This window comes from Littorina saxatilis, linkage group LG8, assembly GCF_037325665.1.
Source record: "Littorina saxatilis isolate snail1 linkage group LG8, US_GU_Lsax_2.0, whole genome shotgun sequence".
NCBI classification, from domain to species: Eukaryota; Metazoa; Mollusca; class Gastropoda; order Littorinimorpha; family Littorinidae; genus Littorina; species Littorina saxatilis.
The window spans coordinates 46933509-46946354 of NC_090252.1; positions in this window are offsets into that span (position 1 = coordinate 46933509).

The window sequence follows — 12846 nt, forward strand, 5'->3', positions numbered from 1 at the left end:
CATGTGTGTGCGCGCGTGTGTGTGGGTGTGTGTATGTGTGTGTGTGTGTGTGTGTGTGTCTGCGTGAGTGCGTGCGTGCATATGCGTGTGTATGTGTGGGCGTGTGTGTGTGTGTGTGTGTGTGTGTGTGCGTTTGTGCATGTGTACGTGTGTGTCAGTCATTATTTGCTACACAAATGTGTAAGATCTGCTGCACATTGTACCCACGCTAGTGTTGTGTTTGTGAACCAGTTTGCTTGCATGACATTGCTGTGCAGTTATCTGAGTGATAATCATCTTAATGTACACGTATGGAATTGTGTCCCAGGCAAGTCACGCAGGACCACGGGTTCTATTGAGGACAGCAGCTCTGGACTTTACGAAGAGATCCCAGAACTTCCCATCGACCAACAGCAGCTGTCACTGATCCCTGCTGCTCCCGTTGAAGACAACCCCGTGCGTCTCCAGCGTGATGTCGTGGTGCCCATCCATGCAGACCTGCCGCCTCTGCTGGTACCTGTGCAGGACAGACTTCTGCCTGAAATACCTGATGCTGCTGTGGTTGTCCACGCTATCACCCCACAACCCCTCTCCCTGTCAGAAACCCCAGCGAGCACACTGTCCCCCGAAATGCCTGATGCCGGAGTGTGGCTGCCTTCCATCTACCCTCACCGCACGCCTCTGAGAAACCCTGTCCCTGACACACCCCTGAGTGCTGCCTCTCTTGGCGCTCGCCGTCACCCTGACCCTAACCCACCAGAGGAGATCGAGATGAGGTTTTTTGGCGAGACACGCTCACGTTCGATGGAATTATATGCTCAAGCCAAGGAAACTCTCGAGGAAGACTATGACGATTTCTACACATTACTTGGAACAGCGTTGCTCTATCGACGGCAGGATTTGCACCTTCGTTCTGTCTTGGGTGATGTGGAGAAATCTCCTGATGAGAACTGTGGCGAGGAGGATTACTACCTGGAGCTCATTCCTGACGATGTTCCCGACAGCTCACACTCCCAAGAGAACTGTCAGCAGGCCGTCTATGATATTCCCAGGAACCTCGCACTACCCCAAAATGATGACGACTATCTTCATCCTTTATCGGACGTTTTGCCTAGCCGCTCACAAACCCAGAATAGCGACTACTACCTCCACCCAATTTCAGACGTGTTGCCAAGCCTGCGACCCCAGAATGATGACGACTACCTTCTGCCCATCTCTAAAGTGTTGCCTAGCCTGCTACCCAAGGATGATGACGACTACCTTCTGCCCATCTCTAAAGTTTTGACCAGCCTGCTACCCAAGGATGATGACGACTACCTTCTGCCCAAATCGGAGGCTGTGTCTCATTACCCACGACCCCCAAAATCTGACAATTATCTTCATCCGATTTACGACATTTCCCCTAAACGTTCAGGATCCTTCCTCCCAAAATCTAACCGCTCACGACCTCAAAGCGACGATTATCTTCACCCTCCGAAGACTTCAGATCCGACTAAACCTCACTCCATCTCTCAGGAAGACTATTACATCTTTCCAGACTCTGACAACTTCAGGCCCTCTTCCAGTAAAATTGATTCGGACACACCAATTGTTTTTGTTAATCCTGAACAACCAGTCTTAGGAAGTTCGTGGCGTCTGTCTTATATCTGCGAAGAGCCAGCAGATTTGGTGTTTGAAGATCAAACACACCTACGCTCCGATGCACCTTCAAACACCTCCAGAGTGGAATCGGGTCTACCAACGATTCCAAGAAAGCCTTGCGATTTTCCCTCTGATGATGAGTCATACCTGCATCCTGTCCACAACGTTCGCACTGAGGCAGGAAGAAGAGCTCCGTTGTCTCTGTCTCCCGGTTCTGGACACCCTGATGAGCGAGATGAACCAAGTCTGCTTCCTGCTGCCCACCACGCTGACAAACCTGCCTGTAATACCTTACTTAATCTACCAGCATCCTCTGAAAGTATCACTGCTGCAGCGTCAGATGCTCACCAGTACCATTGTCCCACAAGCGGTAGATCTCCACGCGGTGAAGTGGTCGTGTCGTCTTCCATTGACAACACTGACGAGCCCTGTGTCCATGATGAGCTGCACTTTACATCTTTCTTTGACAATCCTGACGATTCCTCGGCTGACGACGAGCTGTAGTGTTAACACTTTCCATATCTGGATCACCTTTCTTGACACAACAGATTTGAACAGTCGCTGCTTGCTTTGCGGAAGATGTCCTAATGAGTACGTTGCACTGTTGGTGAGAAAGCGTCATCGTTTATATCGCACGACAGTTTATAAGGTGCGAGTCTTACTTTGGACCTGCTTTTGTTATTTTGTCCCCACGTGGAGTGTGTTGTAGATCCTGCACTTGTTACCCAATAACAGAGGGGCACATCGGCTAAAAGACTGAGAATTAGTCATCTCATTGTGACAAAGAAGTTTTTTTAATGTTTTTTTTAATTTAATTTTAGTGTATCTATTTTTTTTTCAATTGTATTTATCATTATATATATATGTATGTTTTTTTGTTGTTTGTTTACCGTGTGATGTTTTATGTTTGCCCAAAGTAAAGTGTTAAGCGCTGATAGATCGAGAGCTAGGGACGTATCAGTTGTACATATTCTTTGTTTATGTTGTTTTTGCATTTCATTGTTTTGCCGAGTATAATCCTGCTTTGCGACGTTGGTCATACTTTTGTATTTCTTGTGTTTATTGAAATTGATGCCACTTACGATCCGGCGACACAAATCTACTTGCATGATTAGAAATGATTGCAGACGTCGACGACCACTGGACAATAGTGTACATATGACAAGGACTGAACAAAATTGTTCAGATGATAAGAACTGAACAGGAGTGTACATATGACAAGGACTGAAAAAGATTGTGCAGATAATAAGGACTGAACAGAAGTGTACATATGTTGAAACTACAACTAGAAATTACATATGATAAAGACAGAAGACGAGTGAACATACGATAAGGATTGAAAAAAGGATTCACAAGATGAAGACAGAACAAGAGATGGAATTTGATAAGGACTGAACACGATGTTACATATGACAAAAACAGAACAACATCATTATTGAATATGATAAGAACTGAACACGAGTGTACATATGATAAGGACTGAACAAGAGTGTACATATGATAAGGACTGAACAAGATTGTACATATGATAAGGACTGAACAAGAGTGTACATATGATAAGGACTGAACAAGATTGTACATATGATAAGGACTGAACACGAGTGTTCATATGATAAGGACTGATCAAGAGTGTACATATGATAATGACTGAACACGAGTGTACATAATAATTATGATAAGGACTGAACAAGAGTGTTCATATGATAAGGACTGAACACGAGTGTTCATGTGATAAGGACTGAACAAGAGTGTACATATGATAAGGACTGAACAAGAGTGTACATATGATAAGGACTGAACACGAGTGTACATATGATAAGGACTGAACAAGAGTGTACATATGATAAGGACTGAACACGAGTGTACATATGATACGGACTGAACAAGAGTGTACATATGATAAGGACTGAACAAGAGTGTACATATAATAAGGACTGAACAAGATTGTACATATGATAAGGACTGAACAAGAGTGTACACATGATAAGGACTGAACAATAGTGTACATATGATAATGACTGAACAAGAGTGTACATGTGATAAGGACTGAACAAGAGTGTACACATGATAAAGACCAAATTAAAGTGTACATATAACGACAGGATATAAGAGTGTTCATATGATAACGTATCATTGGAACAGACGTCAGTTGCCACTGTTCTCATTCTGTAAAGCACGATATTTTAAGAGCATGATGAATTATATAGGTATTTTATTTCAATGATCTTTGGGTTGCTGCTTCCGAACTTTGCTTTCAATTAAGCAATCATACTACTTTGGAATACACGGTTTGATCCAACGTGTTGTTTAGTGTTTTGCATATGCTATTCTGATATCATTGTGACATCGGATTCTGTACAAATCGTTTCCTTAATCACCTACACTGTGTGTAATATTAGGTATGTTTGTCTTCCCTGTGTATGCATATTATAAAAGGAGTATTTTGGAATGTGTAATTTGAATTTCACTGCAACTTGTATTGCTCACACAGCTTTTTGGTGAATGTTTGGAACTTTGCTAATGATTTCATTGTTTCATTGCACGAAACAATGGGACTGCTATGACAACGCAGTTTCTTTAAAAAAAACAAAAAAACATTTATACTGTTTCGTGGCGACTGCTGTGCAGACATACTTGTTTACCTAATTGATTAATGCAATGCGAGTGTCAAAATAAATAATACATTAATAAAAGACCAATGTTTCTGCACATGCACAGCAGTCGACATGAAACATTATTAATTCAACGAAACAGATACAAACAGTAGTTGGCTATGTCTCATTGGTTCATACTAAATGTGTGTCTTTTCCTTTCACACTGTAAATATCTTGATCATAGGTCCAGATTGAATAGGATTGTGTGTTGTGTGTGTGTTGTCCATTTCACATTGTGAATGCCTCACTGATCCAGATTGATTTTCTTTCACATCACACTGGGAATACCTCATTGTCCAGATATAATGTTTTTCTTTTCATTTCACACTGTTAGTATAGGCCAATTAAGGTAGCGTTTTTGTTAAAAGCTCTGTGGTTTGACTTACATCTGTGTATCTGTATTCTACATTCTGAAAACCTGAGTGTTTCAAACTAGTCCACACTATTTGCCTTAACACAATGTCTGTCTGTAAAGGACTTTCATGTTTTATTCATTTGTGTGTGCTTTTGGTTTGTGTTACTGGTTTAGTTTTAGTCTGAATTTGATGTTTACTCGCTGCTTTATTTGTGTATATTGCATTCATTTATTTCTTACTCATTAATTTGGTAATTCATTTATGTTCTCATTCACTAAGGTATACATGTATTTGATTGTTTTGTTTTGTATCTATACATTTTAAATATTCACTTTGTCATTTATTTAGTTATTTGAACGTGTATTTACTTATTTTTCAGTGTATCATCTGATTGCGTGCACATACTCATTGGTTTATTATTTATTCATTGGTTTGTATACCATGCTATGCTACGTTCGTCATGCCTGGAAACAAGCAGCCATTTTTAATTAATCAACCGGCCATCAACTGTCTTGCATTTCATATAATCAACTGATCATTAATTGCATTGTTCTCGTATATGAAATAACAATTGTAAAATATCTTGTTTCTATGTATAAACAGCAAAATCATGAAAAAAATTTTGTTTTTATATGAACAATCATTTGCCAAATAAGTCTTCTGTTAAAACAAGTATCCTCTTATAACACATTAAATTAAGGGAAGACGGTCATACACGTGAAACCTCACTTGTGCAAAATAAGAGTGTATGTGGGATGCAAAGCCAATAAATTCATTTTTTGTCTTTAAACATCAAATTGTCAAATGTCTTTTGTGTGTACATCAACAAACAATATGCCAATTTACCCTGTTTAAAAACAAAACAAAAAACATGAATTCATCAAGTTTTTCTTGCTTGTACATAAACATCAATTTTGTAAATAACTATTTTTTTTTTAATTCAGCGCAGGGATGACTTGTCTTCAGTGTCTGTCAGTTCTAAACAGTAGTATAGCAGTTAGAAGATAAACGGTAGAACAGAAAGGTAAACAGCATATATAGCCAGTGGTTTCGTTTCAGGTGTAAACAGGGTGTGGTGGACTGTCAATCTGTGGAGGTAATTACGCTGTATGAGTTATTGGCATATTGCCTTTTTTGCTGCTCCTAAAACATAAGTTGCTTACTATATAGTAATGCTCGAAATGTTGTTTGATTGCCACAATGGCTTTAATACATGTTCAATCGTGAGCGTCTTCATGTTGTTATTTCGATTTCTGCATAACTTTAACAAGATTGCTGTGCTAGCTTTACAGCTAAAATTGTTTCACATTTAAGCTTCTAACCAAGATTTATACAACTACTTGGCATGCTTTGAAATACACAGGATGCAAATGAAGAACTCTTTGGGCGAACACAGTGTTAAGGTCTATTACATGCCCACTTTTGTATAGATAAGTTACCTAATTTCTGCTGGTGTTATGTTTTCTATGGTTTGAACACACTATTTGTGCGTTAACACAATTACTGGTTAAGTAATTGCATTTGTGTCAGTTTTTGTCTGATATTACGTGGTGCTTTACATATATTTACGGTTCCTTTTCAGCATAAGTGTTTGTTATGATAACCTTGCTAAAAAGTAAATACTCAATAATGTAAGAAATGTAAGTGTTTGCACATGAGTGGATATAGGTATGTTTGGAAGAATAAAAACAAGGGAGGATATCATGCAGCTAGCCTACGCAGCATATTTCAAAATGAAATTACTGCCCCTGTACATAATTTCTTTCACTTGACCAGCTTACTTAAAGAGATATTGTTCCTGATATGCACATTGTTTAATTGAAAAATTACAAAAAGTAAAAAAACGCTGTAATGCAGGACCCTCTACAATGACACCAGTTGAACAATATGTCTTTGTACATAATGATGTTCACTTCTCTAGTGTAACATGTCTGTTCAATTATCCTTGACGTACAGTCTTTCTTTTTACATTAAGTCAATTTTTGACTAAATGTTTTAACATCGAGGGGGAATCGAAACGAGGGTCGTGGTGTATGTGCGTGTCTGTCTGTGTGTGTGTGTAGAGCGATTCAGACTAAACTACTGGACTGATCTTTATGAAATTTGACATGAGAGTTCCTGGGTATGAAATCCCCGAACGTTTTTTTCATTTTTTTTATTAATGTCTTTGATGATGTCATATCCGGCTTTTCGTGAAAGTTGAGGCGGCACTGTCGCGCCCTCATTTTTCAACCAAATTGGTTGAAATTTTGGTCAAGTAATCTTCGACGAAGCCCGGACTTCGGTATTGCATTTCAGCTTGGTGGCTTAAAAATTAATTAATGACTTTGGTCATTAAAAATCTGAAAATTGTAAAAAAAAAAAAAAAATATTAAACGATCCAAATTTACGTTCATCTTAATCTCCATCATTTTCTGATTCCAAAAACATATAAATATGTTATATTTGGATTAAAAACAAGCTCTGAAAATTAAAAATATCAACATTATTATCAAAATTAAATTGTCGAAATCAATTTAAAAACACTTTCATCTTATTCCTTGTCGGTTCCTGATTCCAAAAACATATAGATATGATATGTTTGGATTAAAAACACGCTCAGAAAGTTAAAACAGAGAGAGGTACAGAAAAGCGTGCTATCCTTCTTAGCGCAACTACTACCCCGCTCTTCTTGTCAATTTCACTGCCTTTGCCATGAGCGGTGGACTGACGATGCTACGAGTATACGGTCTTGCTGAAAAATGGCATTGCGTTCAGTTTCATTCTGTGAGTTCGACAGCTACTTGACTAAATGTTGTATTTTCGCCTTACGCGACTTGTTTTTTTTCTGCATGCAGATATTTTAAATAAGAAAATAAAGTTTACTTTTTCTGCATGATACGCTTTCCGTGTAAGAATAGATATAAGTGTGTGTGTGTGTGTGTGTGTGTGTGTGTGTGTGTGTGTGTGTGTGTGTATGTGTGTGTGTGTGTGTGTTTGTGTGTATGTTTGTGGTCGCCATACCTATAAGGTTGCAAGACTCAAGAACAAGATATTGCCATGCACACTGCCAAGTAGCAACAAATGTGCCTATCTGATTTTGAATAGTTTGTTTGCATTAAATTGCTGTCAATAACTGTTTGTTTTTGTGATGGTGTTACAAACAAGTAAATGTTGCAATTAACTGGAATGAACAGTATAGCCAATCAACTGCCACAAACAACAACAACAACAGCTGTCTAATAATTGTTTTTCATTACGAAGTCGGAAATACATTGTTTTAAGGTCAACCTTTGAAAGGTCTTGCCAACAAAGACAAATGTTTTCATTTGCCAGTTATTAACTCCGTATTAGGCTCCAATTTTTGCAGACGCAATGCCATTGCTTTATTTAGTTTTCTTTGACGATGTATTAAGCAGACGATGGTCGGTATCTAAACGCCAGCCTCTGCCTCCTGTAAACCATCTGTTTTTGATCACTGAGCTCCCCGAGCTTTTACATATAGTACAAACATACTTCCATTTAAACGCTTACCGCTCGCGAACATCCTGGCTGCTTTCCGTTGAGAATAACGTAAGAAAAAAGATGTACAAGGGAGATAATCGGAAGCCTCGTTTTGCCGCTAGACCTACGTTTCAAAATCGAATTAATACAATAATAGCATGTGAGACAAGTATTCTTCAATCTTGAACTAATTCTTTTTTCATCAAGACAAGATCAGTACAATTCGAAGTGTTGAAAGTTTGACAAAAAAGGGAGCCCTGATGCAGGTTATGCAAGGTCGTGACAGTTGAATGGTAAGTGTACAGATGCAGCTCTTTTGACTTGATGGCGGGGAAGTAATCTACCGAAAACAATGCAACTCTCCCCTTTTTTGGAATGCCAGTCGACTAAGATTTCTAAACATTTGACGAGTATTGTGCTAAAAAACGTACTGCATCGACAGTGCTAAAATCACAGCTCATGAGCTGCATCTTACCATTGATCAAGCAGACGAATGTTCTGCATATTGCTAGTTTCTTTGCAGTAAACTGCCGCCGCTCAGATCGTGTCACTCGCAGTCGTTTGTTACATTTTAGATTCAGAGGCACACAATAACGTACGTGTTACTGCAGATACGGAGTCGCATTGAAACCACAAGCTGATGACTAAACTCTACGCGTATGTAAACCAAGGACAGTGGTTCATACGGGGCCAAGATGGCTCAGGTGTTAAATAAACCACGAAAACAGGTGTGTGATTTTTCGCATGCTATATAGCCACTCAAAAGAATTGTGTCATTTATTGCTGTTTAATGCTATTGCATGCGTGATCCATAAGGTCAGAACTGCTTATGTTGTGAAAGAATCCGTCGTTCTGTAAACCTCAGGTGAGGCGGAATGGGGCTTTAATCTTAAGAATAAAGTACACAAAGTATCAGTAGCTCTTTGTTTACGATCTCTTAGAAGTATTGCTTTTTAGCTTTGGCCATGAAGCAAATTATGTTCTAGCAAGTACACATACATGGAAGGACAAAATCACCACTGTAAACGTTACAGCCTTGAGAAATGTTGACCTGAGAAAACTAAATATAACTCCATCTTTGTTGAATCAATGTCTGACCACGAACAACAGCAACACATCATAACAATATCTTAATGTTTTTATCTTAATTCTTGTTCTCGTTTTTGCCTCATTACTTTCAAGATACCAAAAGTCCTCGTTTTACTTTCAATTAGGCAAGTGTATTTCTGCAGTCATGTATTTTGAATAATGTCAACATCAACTTGTTTGTACCGCATTTATCTCATGCAAAGATTGTCTTCCTCTTCTAATGTTTTGTGTATAGGTTGCAGAGACGCCCACAGTGCAAGCGGATGTTTATTATCACTTTGTTTGTGAAAACAATCACTTTATTAAGATTCAGCATACGATCACATTACGTTCTATAAAGAAGAAACAAAAGCTTAAACATTAATATATACTTATTTAAAAACAAGAACATATTGCACATAACCCAAAATATTGCACATAACCAGATTTAGTAATAATCGTTTTAGGGATAAAGGTGGCAAATATGATTTAAATGTGTTTTTGTAAAACGTCTTCCAATGTTCAAATATAGTTAATTATGAGTTTGTAGTGCTTGATCATGAATCAGACGTTGAGTAACAATAACACTATGTACAGTCAGTAGGTTACTTTGTTGAATAGAAAGCTGTAAGACTTTAACGGCGTATTTTGTAATCCCGCCAATTGTTGCAGTGAGAAGCCCTTCCTGTGTGAAACTTCCGTTATTATCACAATGTCATTTTCCCAACAGGCGGAGGCGGGAAGTTGGTGGTGGTGTGGGGATGGGTGAGGGCGGCATGGTTAACACAAAGTAGCCGCTGTTCAATAATGTGTTGGAGAATAATGTAGGTAAGGTGTTAGACCCACAAAAAGGCGATCAGCTGTCATTTGTAAGTGGATTTGGGAATGATAAAGTCGTGATATTCCACGCCCACTCTCAACGGTAAAGAGAAAGAGAATGAGTGTACACTCTTTCTGAAAATGTGAGAGGATGTTGGGTGATTTCGAGTGTGAAACGTCCAGTTGACCATTTAACGGTAAAGACTGTCGCATTGTCCTATGCTTAATAACAACATTCACCAAATAAAGACATATTTGTTGTCTAGCCAAATTAACATTGCATTTATATGTTGTTCTGTCCGTCATTTGAGTTTAAGAATGGTATTACCCAAAACTTGTGCTAAGCTGTTAGGCCCTAAGCGCGCGCATGCGCGTGTGCGTGTCTGTATGCGTGTATGTGTGTGCGGGCGTGTGTGCGTACGAGTGTGCGTGTGTGTGTGTGTGTGTGTGTGTGTGTGTGTGTGTGTGTGTGTGTGTGTGTGTGTGTGTGTAACTAACTATTTGTACCACCAAACGTTGTGTTTCCACTCCTTTTTGATTGTCTCCCTGGTATGGTTTCTTACTAGAATTCCCTGTGCTGGTCGATGTCTAGCATAAATCAAACATTGCAAGAAGAATGCACTGCTTGCCCTACATTGTCACAACCTTTCGATTACTGCGATATGAACCCACTCTAGCATTTAGCTGTTTTTGTTTAGTGATACCTGAGGCATTTGAGAACAGTAAAGCGCAAAGTTGACTGCCGATCCTGCAAAACAGGCAGGTTTAAGAAGAAATTAATGCCAACATGTTCGCACAAAAAGTAAACAGAATAGCTGCAAAACAAACGTTCTTGTAGACAAAAGCTGTTTATGTTTACTGCAAACATTGAAAGCATTAAAATGCCTTATAGAAGAAGTAGATAATGACTTGTTATGGTGTAATATTGGGTTTAAAAAAAAAGACATAGGATTTCTTATAACATCACATTTGTCATGAACCAAATGTCTAGTTCAGAGTATTGTTTGCGTCCATTAAACCCACCCGAGACAGTTATTCATCTTTGTTCGTGTATCAATGCGAGACTGTGTTTTCCGTTAGCAGAACAACCGTGTTTGTTGACACAATTGTATCGTATTTCGGCGGTCTTGTTCTGATATGTATCATGGATGTAAAGAAAGGCGGTATCCATCATGTCTGCGATGTAGAGGTCGAGTTACGTTGGCGCCAGCAATTTGTGTGTGACTATCTTAAAAACTTCTCTGTGTTTGGACTTGATATTATGAACACTATACATTCAATTATACTTCCACACAGTCCCTGCACAAAGAAAACAGTATGTTTATTTCATTATTGTTTATTTTTTTCTTAAATGACGCACGCACCTTTATGAGGACAGCATTAGCCCTGTGCCTTCAAGGACCGAACAACACACAATTATCACTGTGCCTTCAGATAATTCACATCACAGTCATCACTGGTGTCCGCACTGGAGGAGCCATGAAGCTGGTGTTTGTCTTACTGTGCTTGAACTGCTTCTCGGACGTTGCTGGTCGAGGTATGCACTTTATGTTTCCTGTAATGTATGCTTGTATGTTTTGTTTTGATCTATTCTTTGTGTGTGTGTGTGTGTGTGTGTGTGTGTGTGTGTGTGTGTGTGTGTGTGTGTGTGAGAGTGTGTGTGTGTGCGTGTGCGTGCGTGCGTGTATGTGTGTATGTGTATGTGTGTTTGTGTGTGTGTTTGTGCGTGTGTGTGTTTATGTTTGCTTGTTTTGTTGACATGTTATTACAAATGCACGATGTCACAACGTTTTGTTTTCCTCCCCAGAGTGCGGAACTGGCGCGTGGAAGTGCGCGAACAACAAGTGTATACCGGAGTCATTCCGCTGTGATGGTTGGCTGGGATTTGGAAGGAACCAATGTGGTGACGGCAGTGATGAGCAGAACTGTGCCGGTATGTACATGTCAGATGAATGAGACAGAGACACACCACATAGCTTGTAGACTGACGAGTATAGCTTAATATGTCAGTTATTTTTAATGCGGGACTAGTGTAAAATATTGCCGCAACATTACTCAGTGCAAACTGTACAGCTGTACAGGTGCAGACAATAGGCTAATGTTGTCACAGGGCACTCAAATGCATTGTTGAAGATAAACATCCCTTTTACTGATTATGAAACAATTTAATGTGTTGGCAAACAAAAGTAGTTATGTGCCAGCTAATGTTTTAGTTTTAAAGGCAGAATTGAGTCACACTTAAAGAACCAATGTGCTGTTCATGCGGGCTACTGGTAATACACGGTTTAGCACAGTCTAACTTACACAGTCCTTGTCATCAGGACTACAGGGCTAAGTTTAGCATTTCCCTTTCACACATGCGAATCTCGGCCGCCGAATGAAAAAAGAAAACATAGCGGAATGTTCGTCGTTGCAGTGTCCGTGATATTGGTAGCACTATATAACAAAAGCAAAGCTCGGCCGCCCATGAAACAATTCATCGTCAAAAGCGCTAGTTAAATGTTCGTATTTGATGTAAATAATAGTGAGATCTGTCAACGTGTCAGCTAGTGACTGCTGGGTAATTTGAATCGATATCCTTTGTCTGCGCTGACACTGGGAGCGTCGACAGTCACCAGTTGTAGAACAAGGGACGCAACGACAGAGCTACGTCACAGCGATCGGCAAAACCTAGTAGCAGTAAAACAACACTTGTCGAGTTTATGCCATGCAAACCACCGCCAGGGAAAATGTATTGAGTTGATGTATTTGACGTTTGTTGATTGTGCACGTTCAAATAGATGTTCACTGCAACTCTAGTTACGAAACTAAAGTAGCAACTGGACGAGTTCATGTGCATACAAGTC